The sequence below is a fragment of the Vulpes vulpes genome, chromosome 5 (genome assembly GCF_048418805.1).
Source record: "Vulpes vulpes isolate BD-2025 chromosome 5, VulVul3, whole genome shotgun sequence".
NCBI lineage: Eukaryota > Metazoa > Chordata > Mammalia > Carnivora > Canidae > Vulpes > Vulpes vulpes.
Window position 1 is genome coordinate 132791212 of NC_132784.1, and position 14141 is coordinate 132805352.

Genomic DNA, 14141 nt, shown 5'->3' on the forward strand with positions numbered 1-14141 from the left:
CCCTGAGATTTACGGGAATTAAAAATTTTCGCACATTTTTGGAAGAAAAAAGAATCCTAAATTTAAAGATTATTACTTAACATAACTTTTGGTTCCTAAGATCATGGATGTTTCTACAATCAAGCTTAAGAGTGCATGTCCTCTGAATAGTAATTTGCTTTTAAGCCACCACAAATACTAGACCAGTAATACCTGTTAGGTGTCAAAATCACCTAGAGCTATCCCAAAGGGACTTAATGTATTTTTTGTTTGTGTGTGATGTGTTCATCATGCTTTTAGCATCCCAATTTTTTAAGCTTTTGATTCCTGACTCTTAATTGCAATTTTAAAGGCAAATTTTCAAAAAACATTAAGGATTGTCAATTAAGTCTTATTCAGTACAAATCATTTCCTGGTCCGCTGAGCCTATAAACTTTGCTTATTCACAGACTGAATTCTTCAGCTTATCATTCGCGTGTGCACCCCCGCACCCCCAATCATGTACAAAACTGCCAATGCAAACTGTACCAAACCGCACCCCCCCCTTCCCCCGCCAGTAATGCTTGGGTATGGAATTGCATTTGAACATCCACAGTTCAAACAGCAGATGCTGTTCTGAGGTGCATGACCTGGTCCACACTTCTGGCCACTCCATTCACGTTTCTGCTCCTCTGAGTTCATTAAGGCTTCATTCTTAGGAGGCTGGCTGAAGTTTCTCTACACACAGGTAACTCTCTTGAGACTGAATTATTCTTTTTAAAAATATCACAGAATGAAATCAATAATATGGTTTAACCGTCTCATGCCTTCATTACTGCAATTTGAGAGTTAGCTTGCATCCAAATTGTGAGCATGCGGTCCCTTGCTGTAAAAAACCAATAGTTTATAATGTAAAGCACTCTGGAATATGGTTAGGTATTTTGTGCAATCTTCAAAAAAAGTCAAAGTAGCCAGAGCTAAAAATGTGCAAATGAAAATAAGCAAGGAAGAGCCCACACTGTAGTCTGAAGGTATCCCACCGGAGATTTAAATAAAATTACATTTGTCTCCCACTATTTAATTTTATGGCATAAAAATTACTCAAATAAATACAATCAAATGCTTACATTTAAAACATACTCCTTTCTCAGTCTCTCTCTCTCTTTCTCTCTCTCTCTCTCTCATACACACATACTGTTGCCCCCTCCCATCAAAAAAAAAAAAAGAAAAGAAAAGAAAAGCCCCAAAGCTGTTTCAGGCCAGCAATCAATCCAATTTACTGCAGGTACAATTTATATGTACAGTACATGCCACAACAAAACCACAGTATGATGCCAACAGGGCCCTTAAGAAAGTTCTCCCCTAAATCTCTGGAAAGAAGCTTTAAAAGAAAGCAAGGATTACAGTCAGCTAGAAGGTAGGGAGGGGACTTACCTCAAACCCAGCCAAGCGGAAATCAGAGCAGTAATTCTACAAGTCGACAGAGTACACTTTCAAAGCTCTAATGGTGTGAAGAAGTGCCGGGCAGCATGGCCTGAAGGCAGCACTAATACAGTGATGACTAATGGTGGGGCCAGGGCAGACAATGAATTTGAGGCTTGAAAACTAACAGGAACCATGCAGTACTTTGACAAATGGGCTTTCACAATTTCATTCATTGAATAACCTTTAAGCACAAAATTGGCTGAGTTCTCTTGGGAATTATATGACATGTTGTTGGACGATGATGTAAGTATTTTCTTTTGTAATTATGACTCTTATGCAAAATGCAAAAGCACCATCTACGAGGACACAACTATAGATACTACACATGCAGATGTGGCGCCTCAACACAATATTGCCTTTCAGGAGGGGGCTGGAATGTTCCAATGCCACCTTATTAACTATGTAATGGCTTGTTCATTCAGTTTCTTTAGAGAGCCATAGATTTTCTGGGACATTCTGTCCGGTTGAAATATACACACACACAGAACAAAAAACACTTTCACGTTTTTGTTTTTTTTTAAAAAAAAAAAAAAAGAAAAGAAAAAAAAAAAGAACACCCTCACAGTGGACCTGAGTAACCAAGAAGTGTGGCGCTAAGATATAGTACATTTCGAATTACAAGTGGAAAAAGTCTAATTTTAAGGGGCGAGGCAAAGGAAAAAGTGCCTTAGAACAATTGAGACACCACGTGAAGTTTGCACTTAGGCTCACGTTTAACATCCCATCTCTTTCAAAGGGCTCTCTCCCTTCCCTCTTCCCCGCCTAACGAGTCCTTCAATTTACAAATGATAATTTGGGCAATTTTTAAAGAGCGAAATGAAATATCTAAAGTGTCTCTAAATTAACAGCACCACTTACTCCAGACAGCATTGCCTTTAGCAGCTCCTAAAAACTTAAGAAAAGGATCTTAAAACAGGAAGCTTAGTGAGCTCATAAAACTGTTGTTGGAGCCAGGAACACATAGCATATTTAATCTGCAAACTGTGGGAGTCTACAGTGATTTCAGCAAGATCTGAGGCATGCCCTCAAGGTTTGCTGGGATCTGGGATTAGGGGGTTGATAAGAACCTCTACTGCCCATGGACATGTTTTTCTTCTGCAGTTAAACACAAATGCATAGAGACGTTTGACTGCTGCTTGGCGTTACTGCTCAAGTTATATAAAAGCTTTGCAGCTCCTTTTGCTGTCAATATATCAAAGTTTAAAAAAAATCATCAAAGTGTGAAATTTCATTTAAAGTCTTCGCCAGTCTACAGCTCTATTTCACAGGCCCATCACATAAAAGTAAAGATGAAAAATACCCTGAAAGTACTTGAAAAACTTTGCAGCAGTACCCCTGCCCTGTTGTTGTTTATTCTGTCTCCCTTTATTTGCTTTGAAACTCCAACAAATCAATTTTCATCTGGAAAAAAATGACATGAAGTGAAGGGCAGCCTCCCCGACTAGCCTTTAATGAAAAGACAACCTGAAGTCATTATCAGAGTGGAATATTTTGCTTAACAAATTAAATTTATACACACACGCACACACAAACACACATTTCCTCTCTAGTCATTTCAGCATTGTGATTGCTCCTCATGATATAAGTTGGCAGAAAATTTCTTGAATCTTCCAAAACAAGTCAGACCGACTATGGAATATGAATGCCAGCAAAACTAAAACCTCCTTCAAAGAACTCTTTAGCTGGGGATTTACAACAATTGCATAAAGAAGAAAAGTCTGACTTTTAAGATAATCTACTATAGTCTAAAAGCATTAACATTCCATTGCTAAGGTTTTCTTGAGGATTTCATGACTCAGTGATTCACTTTTCCTTCAAGACTGGTTTTTCCTAGCATATTACCGTCTCCATATAAGTTGAGTGCATGGAACAATGATCATTAAATTGTTTCCTTTCCTAAACTCCCAAACCCTAGCCTCAAAAAAAGGGCGGGGGTGGGGGGGGGTGGGGGCAGGGGGGAGCGAGAAGGGGGAACCTCAGCAAACAGGATACCTTACATCCAGGGAAGGACCTAAGCACAGAGGAAGTCTGAAACCCTTGCAGCATGCAGGTAATTAAGAAAAGGGGCCAAGAAACAAAGGAAAGTCCAACTTTTAGGCTCGGGCATCAAATTGATAAATTAATGACTCCTTCATTAAATAAGTAATGAAATAATTCAACAGAGCCATTTTTCATCAGTACCGGATTTTCTCATTTCTGTCTGTAGTCCTTTGCAAATGAGGCATACAGTGCAAGAGTGTTTGGATCAGGGCTCCATCAAGGAATACACGCACGTCAAAGGTACTGGGAAATGGTGGGTATCTAAGCTGGACCAACTAGCCTATGAATAATAACGCAGTCTATACCTTGTAAAGTGCTTCTGCATGTGTGAAATTTCACTAGACACCTCTCACATTGGACTCATTCAGGCATCTTAAACCGAAGCTTCCCGAGGCTGACTTTAAGAATTATATACCCTGAAAGGATCTCCCCTTAGGCAGGGAGTTTCTAATTAAATAGCTTTTAGTATAAAATAAACCCTCTTCTCCCCGTGAGTATGCTATTACAACTAATTTAAATGTTATTTCATGTTTGTTTTAGGTCTGACTATAGTCTAACTGGCCAAAGTGTTTGTGTACCACGTTATTAAGACCAATATTTCCTAACGTAAACAAATTCTTTAGATACTTCACACAGTTTACATTGTTAAGACCAATCACCATGGCTTTAATACAGCCCCTCGACTGAACCGGTGTTCTGCTTCAGGAAAAATGAAGAGATTTTGAGGTTGTTTCACTACTTTAAAACGTAGCATTTTCTGCCTTCAAAATAATCTTGACACGTGTAATTAAGAAACTGTCAGGCTATTATTAATTTTTAATTTAAAACCTAAATGAAATAATTACAGGAATCCATCAATAAGGCACCTATTCAAATTACAGAACAATTACATAAATACTCAAAATTAATACTTTAGGCCAATTCTTGAAGATTTCAGCCTATAATGTGCTAAGACATCAAACAACGTAAAAAGTGTAACATGGAAACGATGAATAGTTCCTGCCTGAAATGAGATCATTTCAGTTGGCCGCGGCGGAGGCCCCCCACCAGCCATGCCCAACGCACTCAAGCTGGAACTCTTTTCAAAAGTTAATTTATTTCCACCAGGCGCACATCTCAGGGATCTCAAAAACGGCCTCATCCAAATTTTGTACAAAATCACATTTTGGTGTGTGTGTGTGGCTGGGGGGGGGGAGCCTCGTTATTGTGAATTTGCAGAGGAGTGCTCCAGAGAGACCAGCTGGGGAGGAGGAGAAGAAAAAGGAGGGCAGAAGGTGGTTTTTTGGAGAACTAATCATGCCAGGGCAGCTAGTGGCACTGCCCAGGTCTTCGCACAGCGGCCGGCCCTGCAGACCTCTGACTAAAGGGCTCTTTTACTTGGAGATGCGGACAGTCCATCATTTCAAACCGAAATGGCAGCTGGAAAATGTGGAACAGCTGGCAGAGAGCTGGGAGAAAATGTTTTACATAAATATATGTACATATAAACTGGCAGAGGGCCACAGGCACTGCACCCAAGGCCAGCAGCATCTACGCGGGGTAGGAGAAGTCGGGGCAGCACGAGCAGTGAGGACGCTGCCTCCTGCATCCTCTGGGCACGCGGGGTCAGCGGGGGCCGCCCGGGGCCAGCCCCCCACCCCCACCCCCACCCCAGGCCCGGGCCCCTCCTCGGGGGCGGGGGGGGGGGCACCTCCTGCAGGAGCTGCAGGACCCACGACCGGGGCGCAAAGTTCAGGGAAGGATACGAGGCCCGGCTGTGCACTGGCGCTTCGGCATCTGGCGATCTGCTTAAAAGTCGCTTCACAAACTCTCCAAGTTTGGGGTAAATATTTATTCCCTCTCGACTTCCTCCCGCCCATTTCCCCTCTGCAACTCCAGAAGGCGAGTGTCCCCTGCGGAGCGGTCCCTGCCCAGTCTGCCCCGCAGGAGCGCGGCCTGGCGAACCGCCGCGCCCCGGCCCCGGCCCCGCGCCCCGCGCCCCGCGCCCCCCCGCCCCCCGCAGCTCCTAACGCCTTTTCGTGCTTTTGTTTTCTATTTGCTTTTCCTTCTCTTCTCTTTTGCGCGCTCTCCCTGGAAGGGGCAGGAAATCAAAGCCTCCCAAGCCCTGCCCCGACGGCCCAACTTTCACTTTGCCCCGCGGCATCCGCGCCCCGCGCCCCCGCGCCCCCGCGGCCGCGTGCGGACCCGGCTCCCCGCCCGAGGGGGCACCGCGGGGCGCGGGGCGCGGGGCGCGGGGCAGGGGGGCCGCCGCCGCCGCTGCAAGCTTCGTGCCCCTGCGGGACGGGAGGTCCTGGGGTCCGTGTGGGGCGCGCCGCCGCCGGCCGCCGCGGGCCCTGGGCACGGAGGCGCCCCGAGGAGGAGGAGGAGGGGGAGGGGGAGGGGGGAGGGGGCGCCCTCTGACAGCCGCGCGCACCCCCTCCCGGCCCCGCGCTCGCGGACCCCCTGTGCCCCGGAGCGCGGGCGCGGCCGCAGGAGCGAGCTGCCGGGCGCCCGGCCCGCGAGACAAAGAACTTCGGGCGGGACGTACCTGCGGCGGCGGCGGCTGTCAAGTCCCCGAACTTCCCATAGACCCGCGTCCCGGGCGCGGGGCGGGCGGCTCCGGGCTCCGCGCGGCCGCGGGCGGTCGGGCTACGGCGAGCGGCGGGCCCGGGCGCGGGGGGCGCCCTCGGCGGGCATCGTGCGGCGCGGGCGGCCGCGGGGCGCGCGGGGCGGGCGGGCCGGGCCGGCGGGGCTGCGCGAGGGCGAGTGTGCGAGCGCGCCGGGGCCGGTGGCGCTGCCCCTGCCCCTGCCCCTGCCCGCTCCCGCCCGCTCGTGCAGCTCCGGCATCGGTTTCAGGGACCGTGTAACCCGATCCCTCCTGACTCACAGGCCCTGAGTGACAGTTGTGATTCGGCTCGCCCGCGGGGGGGGGGGGGGGGCGGGGAGCGCGCAGCCGGGCCCGCCGCGGCCCCCTCCCGGCGTCCAATCCCCTCGCGGAGCCGGGCCCCATCCCGCCGGCGGAGGCGCCCCCGCCCGACCCCGCGCCCGCGCCCGCGCCCGCGCCCGCGCCCGCGCCCCGCGCCCGCGCCCCGCGCCCGCGCCCCGCGCTACTCACGGGCTGGAAAAGTTGCCCCTCGGCTGCGCTCCCTCCCTGGCGCTCCCTCCTTCCCGCGGCTCCTCCGCTTCCTCCTCCTCCTCCTCCTCCTCCTCCTCCTCCCCGCGCTCCTCCTCCCCCAAGTTTTAACACAAGTTGCCGGACTCTCCGCCGCGCGCCCTCCCCTCCCCCCCCCTCTCCTCCCCGCCCCCTCCCCCTCCTCCCCGCCCCCGCCCCCGCCCCGTCCCTCCTCCCGCGGCCACTCGCCGGCGCGGTGGGGACGCGCGGGGCAGCAGGACGCCCGCCGCCGCGGGGGGCGAAGTTGGGAAAACTTGCCGCGCCGCCGCCTTACTTGGGCTTCCTCGCCGCTTCCAGGCCGCGCCGGGGCCCGCGCCTCCCCGCCCGCCGGGTCCCCGCGCCCGCGAGCCGGTCCCAGGCGCGCCGGGGGCGGCGGGGGGCGGCGGGGGGCGGCGCGCCGCAGGCCGGGGTCGGGGCTGGGGAGCCCGGGCGCCCCGGGCCACGCGCGCCTCCCGCCTCCCGCCTCCGCCTCCGCCCCCGCCCCTCCCGGGCCCGCTCCCAGACCCGGGCCTGCCCGCTCCTCCTCTTCCCCCTCCTTGACCCCGCGCCCGCTCGGCGCGCCGAGGCCCCACCCACCCGGCGAGGGGAAGGGGGCCCGGGCGTGATGTCACCGCCGCGCTCCCCGCGCCCCGCGCCCCTTCCCCCGCCTCCGCCCGAGGCCTCCGCCCCCCCCGGCCGCCCCCCCGGGCCGCCCCCGCAGCGCGCCTGCTCGCCGGGGGATGCTCCGCCAAGTTCAGGGCTTGCCCCTGCCCGGGCTCCCCGCCCTCGGGCCCGGCCGCGCAGGCGGTCACTCCCGCTCACCCACGGCCCAGCCCGCGGTCCCCGAGGACACAGAAGCAAAGACCCCGCGGCCCTGCAGCCGGGGCCGCAACGTGGTGCCTCCCCCCAGCCTCGGAGCGTCTCCGGCCCCGACTGACTCGCGGCGCCCGAGCAGCTGCAGAAACCGGCTTCTCCCCTTCCCCAGCCGGGGGTCTGCGGTGACCCCCCCACCCCCCACCCCGTGCCCTTTGAACGCACCCAACCTGGACCTGAGGCGGGACAAAAGGGCTTGGGACGGTGGTAGTGGGGGTGGGGGTGCTGGTGGTAGAGACAGATGAAAAAAAGGAAAGCAGAACCCTGTGGCTTCCCCGAATCCATCCTTCCTGGGGTAAGGGAGAGCCTAACCCACCCACCCACCAGCCGCCGCAGCAGGGAGCCGCGCAGGGAGCTGAGGGTGCACTTGTATTGACTCGCTGAGCTTCTTGACTGAAGGAAGAACGTGGGTGGATGAATGATTAGCTATTATGATGGGAAGAGCATTTTGAGATTCAAATGCTTCACTTGAGGGTTTTTTTTTTTCTTTATTTTCTTTTTTTTTTAAGGAAAGTGATGGTGGTATTCACTATTTGTTTCCTGAGACTTGTTGCTTATCTCAAAGACGCGAGGGAAGCAGGCCCTGACTTCAGCTTTTCTGGTGGGAGCTGGAGGTAGAGTGGGTCTGAAGGTCCTTTTTAGCCATTTAAGATTTCTCTCTCTCTCTCTCTACCTTAGCACTAAGGAAATAAATCAATAAGCCGCCACCTACTCCTCCCACGGAGCAGGGCTCTCAGGACACCTGGGTGGTGGTCCTGGCTTCCCCTCACTCACTGGCCTCAGGCCCAGGCCCCCAGGCCGGGGAGCGTTCTCTGAGCCTCTGTGGGCTCCGAGTCCATCTGTGGGTTGATGATAGGAAAACCGGGCCACATACCTCCCAGGATGTGTGTGGGTTTGCAATGAGATAATGCATGTGAAAGTATAAAGGGACACAAATGTGTAAGAAGTATTATCATCCTTTTGCAATTGCAGAGGACTGCAAACTACTCTTTCCCATATATACTCCTCCAGCATCAGTCACAATTTCTTTTTTTTTTTTTTTTTGGTATTCAAGTACTGCCTATGCCTCAATGACATGAATGCAAATAATAAAACCCGATAGCCTCTTCTGTTCACCCACTGGCAAAAAATAAATAAAAAGAAGAGAGACAGCCAATAAATCAACAACTTGAATAAACTAGAGATTTTGACTTTTACTTAACACAGTCTTCTAGCACATTTTGGATCATGAAGATCTCGATTCTCAGTTTTTTCAAAGGCAAGAACAAAGAAAAGGCAGCTCATCTTTCCTCTTAGGCCCATCAGAACAGTGAAAAGCAAAAGGGAAAGAAGATGCTGGCGTCTCCTGCGGGTCCCCGCTTCTTCACCTGAGATGCTTGGTGGAGACACTACTCTGCTGTCGCGGTGGCATTTTGCAAAATGGTGGGGCAAAGAAAACGGAAGAAAAACGTGGTTTGCCTTCCTGTGAGTTAAATAATGCCATGATGCTGTGACTTTCTATTTTAACACCAGAACTTTTTACAAATGACATCTTTTATGGAATCCTAAGGTATAAAAAAAAAAGTGGAGGGTTACTCCCATCGTATTTGGGATGATGGGGTCTCAGAGCCCAGCCCTTCACAAGAGAGAAAAGGGCCACCCCTTTTCGGCAGTGGCCCCTAAGACATCGTGAAAATCCCCAAGTCATGCTGGAAACATTGGAACCTCTCTTGTAATGAGAAACAGGCACTTACAGATGTCCTGGGCTCTGAGCTTGTCCTTCCTCCATGTCTAAAATTCCACCGTTATACATTCATTTATTGCTATGTCTCATCAGTTCTCTTTTCAAATGCAAATATCCTAGGAAATTTTAATATAGTGAGTCCTCAAAATGATTAAGCATATAAGGCAGATTTTTTTTTTCTCCTTCTTCTTTGCAAAAATGGGATGAAAGAGGAGACGTGAAGATCTCTGTATTAGTTTCCTAGGGCTGCCGTAACAAACTACCACAACGTGGGTGGCTTACAACAAGGAAGATCTATCGTCTTCCGGTTCTGGAGGCTACAGGTCCAAAATCAAAGTCTCAGCAGGGCCTTTGCTCCCCCTGAACGCTCTAGAGAAAGATCCCTCCTTGCCGTTTCCTGGCTTCTGGTGGTGTCTGTCGATGCCCCGAGTTCCTTGGCTTGCAGCGGCTTCACTCAACTCCTGCCTCCCTCGTCATATGGCATGTTCCCGGGGTCTCTCCCCCCTCTTCCCGAGGACGTCAGTCGTACAGGATTATGTATGACCTCATCCTGCCCTAGTACCTCTGCAACAACCCCCTTTCCACACCAGATCACATTCGGCCATTCTGGGAGTTAGAACTGCACCGTATCTTTTTCTGGAGGGACTCCACGCAACCCACCGCGACATTGGAAGAGATGAAGGATCCGCAGTGGAGAGGACAAAGGGTGAGCCCGAGAACCAGCTCTCCGTGCTCCTCTGCATTCCTTTGCCCTGTCATGTGGGCGCTGCACAACTTCCATTCTCGCCCGTTCTTACCCCTGCAGCTTTTCCATCTCCTTGCAGTGGCCCCCCGTTGAATTGTTGAGAAATCCCAAGGGGATATTTCATGGACAACTCCTTGCTGTTAAGTGGTGACACTGGCTGAGGTTAATCTAAAGGAGAGGAGAGGGCAGGTATTTCCTGAAAAGTCCGTATGTGTGTAGGTAGGCTTCAGGCAACGTGGGATCCAGGGGCTCCAACCATGTCTGCTGAATTCTATTTGTGTTTTTCAGCTAGGCCTTACTCACGCCTCCTACACGCTGTCTTTGGGCAACCAAGGAGGTGGCTGGAGGCAGCTGCATTTTACATAGTCAGTCTTACTGTTTGCACTCCCAGAGAATAATAAGCACCTGGCCCAAGGGGACACACTATTCCTCTCAGTCAGGCGAGAGCGATGGTTGCCTGCCAGGTGATGATGATGAACACTTAGGCTGCATAAACCCCACCGTGGTGACTGCCACTTTTTTCCTCTCTCGTGCTGGTCTCCTCCTGTAAATGCACCTTCGCGTCACTTGCCCGCCATCGGGCTGCCTGCTGGGCGGTGGTGCCTCCCATGCTCCATGTTCTCGGGCATCCTCAGTACCCTGAATTCCCGTTCGTCCCACATCTGTGGGGCGAGACAGATTCTTTCAGTCTTTGGAATTATACTTGATCACAAGGCTCTGAATATGCTGTTCCTGATGTATGACTCTCTCACCAATTTTCTTTTTGAAAATAGCTCAGAAGTGCTTAGAACCTTTTTTTCTCGGGGACTAACACCTCCTTCATGTCCCTAAACTGAAGATCCCGAAGGCTCTCCTGATGCAGATAGAGACACTCACGCACACCCAGGTGAATACCCACCTACCCACCCACCAGTGAGACTCTACACGCCTCTCGGCTGCGCGCTGTCTTCATTTACGGGGGCTTATTGCCCAGGAGGCTCCAGGGCGAGGCATGCACATCGACTGCTTGCACGTAACAAACTCGCCTACCCGACCTCTAGCCTTGCAAACCTCTCTGAATTACAGGGGGAGAACAGGGCTTAACACTGAAACTAGGACTCCGAGTGTCTCTAACCGGTCATCTCCGAAGTGTGTAGGTATTAGGTAAGACACTCTTGCCTAGAGATTCTCAACGCCTTGAAAAATGGTGGGAGTTCAAATACTGTCTTGCCTACATTCGAGAACCAAATTCCAGAACAAAAATAAGGTTTCCTAAGTCTGTTCTCGTTCCCCTAACTGACCTGCTCCCTAAGCGAGGGCAGCTAGAGAAGGCGGCCCCCTCTCTCCCTGGCCAGAACGCCTGGGCTCCCGGGGCTGTCTCATCAAGGTCATTACAAGGAGAGGGGAACTCGGTGGGAGGCACACAAGGAGACAGCGAGAACCAAGGTTCCAGACCCCAGTGTCACCCCCCCCCCCCCATTACATTCTCTGCAGCCCACCCTCCCTCCTCTGACCTCCTAATTTCCTAAAGTGCTCTCTTCTGGACTCACTCCCAGGGCCATGACAAATGATTCCTAGACCGAGCTGATTTGACTTCCTGAGGGCAACACTTGGCCCAGGTCGGTTTCCTCCTGCCCTCTCTCATTTCCTGGCATGGTGGTTCTGCGGGCACTGCACCCACCAGCCAGGGTGCATGCAGGGAAAGCCCCTGGGGGGCGGGGGGGCTGGCCAATCCTCAGCCACGCAGAAGTCTCGGGAGTGCCCCTGGGAAGAAACACTCCCCGAGAGGGATCCGCGTGACCCCACGTGAGCTTCCCCACGCTGACTGGCTGGTTGCCAGCCGGGGCGTATGCATCACACAGGTGCCCTTCCCAGGGTCTCTCACTCAGCACCCCTGTAATTTATTCTTCCATCTTCCTGGAACACTGGGATTATAAATGTAACCCAGATGTCAGCTGTGTCCCTCTTCACCTTGGAGATGTAGCTGTAATTGGCTTGGACCTCAGCCAGTCCCACGGGTTGGGAAGACCTCAACCCCTCCCTCTGGATTTCTGCAAAGTTCAGAGCCCCACAGGACAAGTTCCCAATCCACAGGAAATCCACCCACAGCGGGCATGGGGCCAGTCTGGTAGATTTTACTGATGATTTGGGTCGCTTCGGTGGATTTTCTCCACCGAATAAAATAAGTTTCTTCCCGTGTCTCAAACAAAGCAGTCTAGTGAGCCGCATCTGTTTCTGGAGAGCTCACCTTCTCTTCCGAGGAGCTCGTTCATGGGACACGCTGGTTGACCTCTCCAGTGTCCCTCTGCCCGGGTCCGCTCACCACCTTTGGGATCATCTCGCGTCCACCTGGCAGTAAGGTCCAGGCCTTCTTTGAGCCTCCTTGAAAGGTCAAGCACTGGCCTGTGGGACAGATGTTGTCTGCTGATGCATGTTATTTGAGGTGCAGGAGTAAATTTGGTCCTATCCTCTTCCTTTTGCTGTGGTCTCCACCACTCCCATACTTGGGGCTGGACTCATTGACATGATCTGTCTCCCGCCTGGAAACTTTTGAGGTGGCGTGGTTTTGCCCTAAACAATCCACCCACACAAACTGTGGGTTTTATCCTGTGTCTTTTCATTAAACAGGCTGTAAAGGAGAGGATGTAATCTCAAACGCATCACAGCAACTAGCTCCAATATTTCCCACTAGAATTTCTGTCTCCGTCTGTCTCTGGCCGTGCCCCACTGCATTATTTTAATTTACTCTGCTCTTCTGTTCGGTGCCCAGCCTCACAGATTCCCCTTTCCTCAGGCAGAGCAATTCACTCCTGCCCCTCTCTGCTGGGTGTTCGAGAGACTCCCATGTACAGCAAAACAGGAGCCCTCCCATCGACAGGATCCACCTTCCTTAAAAAGTGGTTTAGAGCATGTTGTTGAAGCTCATCTTGTCTTCTGGGCCCCACTCCCTGGCCTTCTACACACTGCACCCAACAACTCATCAGTATATTTTTTCCAAACAAGGTATGAAGAATTCTTCTAAGGAATTCCAGTGAACAAAACTTCCTGTATGTGCTACATAAGAAACTGGGAGAAGAGAGGCCACGTTTCTGGGAACACGATGAGGAGTTCAGATATTTTACGAAAAGTCAAGAAGCAGTGATCATGTACTTGGGAATCGTGATGCTCGTGGGAAGAGGCACCTCTCCAACATTGATAGCTGTGGGGTTCAGAGAAAGGGCTCTGAGATCACAGCGAGAGGCTAACATGAGTGGCGAGGGGCAACCAAGGAGTCCCACCCCAAAAGCCGCAGCATGGGACCCGTGGGACTGGTAGTGCCGGGCATCTGGTGGCCAGGGGAGAATGTGAACCATCACCGCAGAGAACGTGGGACCTCAGAGAACGAAGCAAGGGAAATGAAGGACACAGGAGCTCCTGCTGCATCATCGAGTAGAGCCAGTGATTATTTTTATATCTTTGTTATTGTAAGCCCTTCCGCGGCCCTTTTAGGATCCAGCGTGGCTGAGGAGGGAAGCCCGAGTTATACACACAAGGCGAAAGGCAGGCTTTCTCGATCTCTCTCTCCTCATCTGTCTGTCCGTCTTGTATAGCACATGGTTCTGCTTCTGATGCCGATGGCTGTCGTCTCACTTCTTTGGGGTTTTAATACTAAGCAGAAGCATTACAAGAGAGAACAGACCTAGATTTTAATCAGTTCTCCACCACTACCGTCTCTGTAGCTTTGCCAACCTGATTCACTCAGTTTGCCCACCTGTAAATTGGAAATAATGACACCATCTCACAGAGTTCTTGGGGGAAGGAAAGTAAACGGTGTATGGAAAGGGGCGGGCCTCTGTTCTGTCTGGGAGACGCCACGAAAAGCAAATTTCCTCTTCCTCCGACTTTTTATGCCAGCCGAGCCCGAGGTTACCGGTTAGAGCCTTTTCATGCTCGATAAGGAAGACATTGGAGATGTGAGGGTTTAAGTCTCTGTTCTCCTTCACCTATGAAAGTGGGACTTGTTGTGAATAGTTTCTCTACTGAAGTATACAAAGTCACAGAACTATTTCAAGAGTCTATTACTCACCAAGAGCTCTCCGGAGAAGCATTCCTTCAAAGAAACAACCTGCCGATTCCAGACAACTTGCTACTCTTCCTGGCTCATGATGTTTTAGAAGTCATTTACCAGGTCAGCCCTCAGAAAGAGCAAAGATTCAGAGCTCCTGACC

The 14141-nt window shown here is 51.7% G+C and overlaps 1 protein-coding gene across 2 annotated transcripts in view; it reads right to left on the reverse strand.

Annotated features, from left to right (window-relative positions):
* The window catches only part of GLI3 (GLI family zinc finger 3), a 269004-nt gene extending 262908 nt beyond the window's left edge, over positions 1–6096 (reverse strand). For both annotated transcript variants that reach the window (XM_072760058.1, XM_072760057.1), the window contains exon 1: positions 6011–6096. The gene's annotated coding sequence lies outside the window, so the exon portion shown is untranslated. The remainder of the gene's footprint in view (positions 1–6010) is intronic.
* Between the last annotated feature and the right edge of the window lie 8045 nt (positions 6097–14141).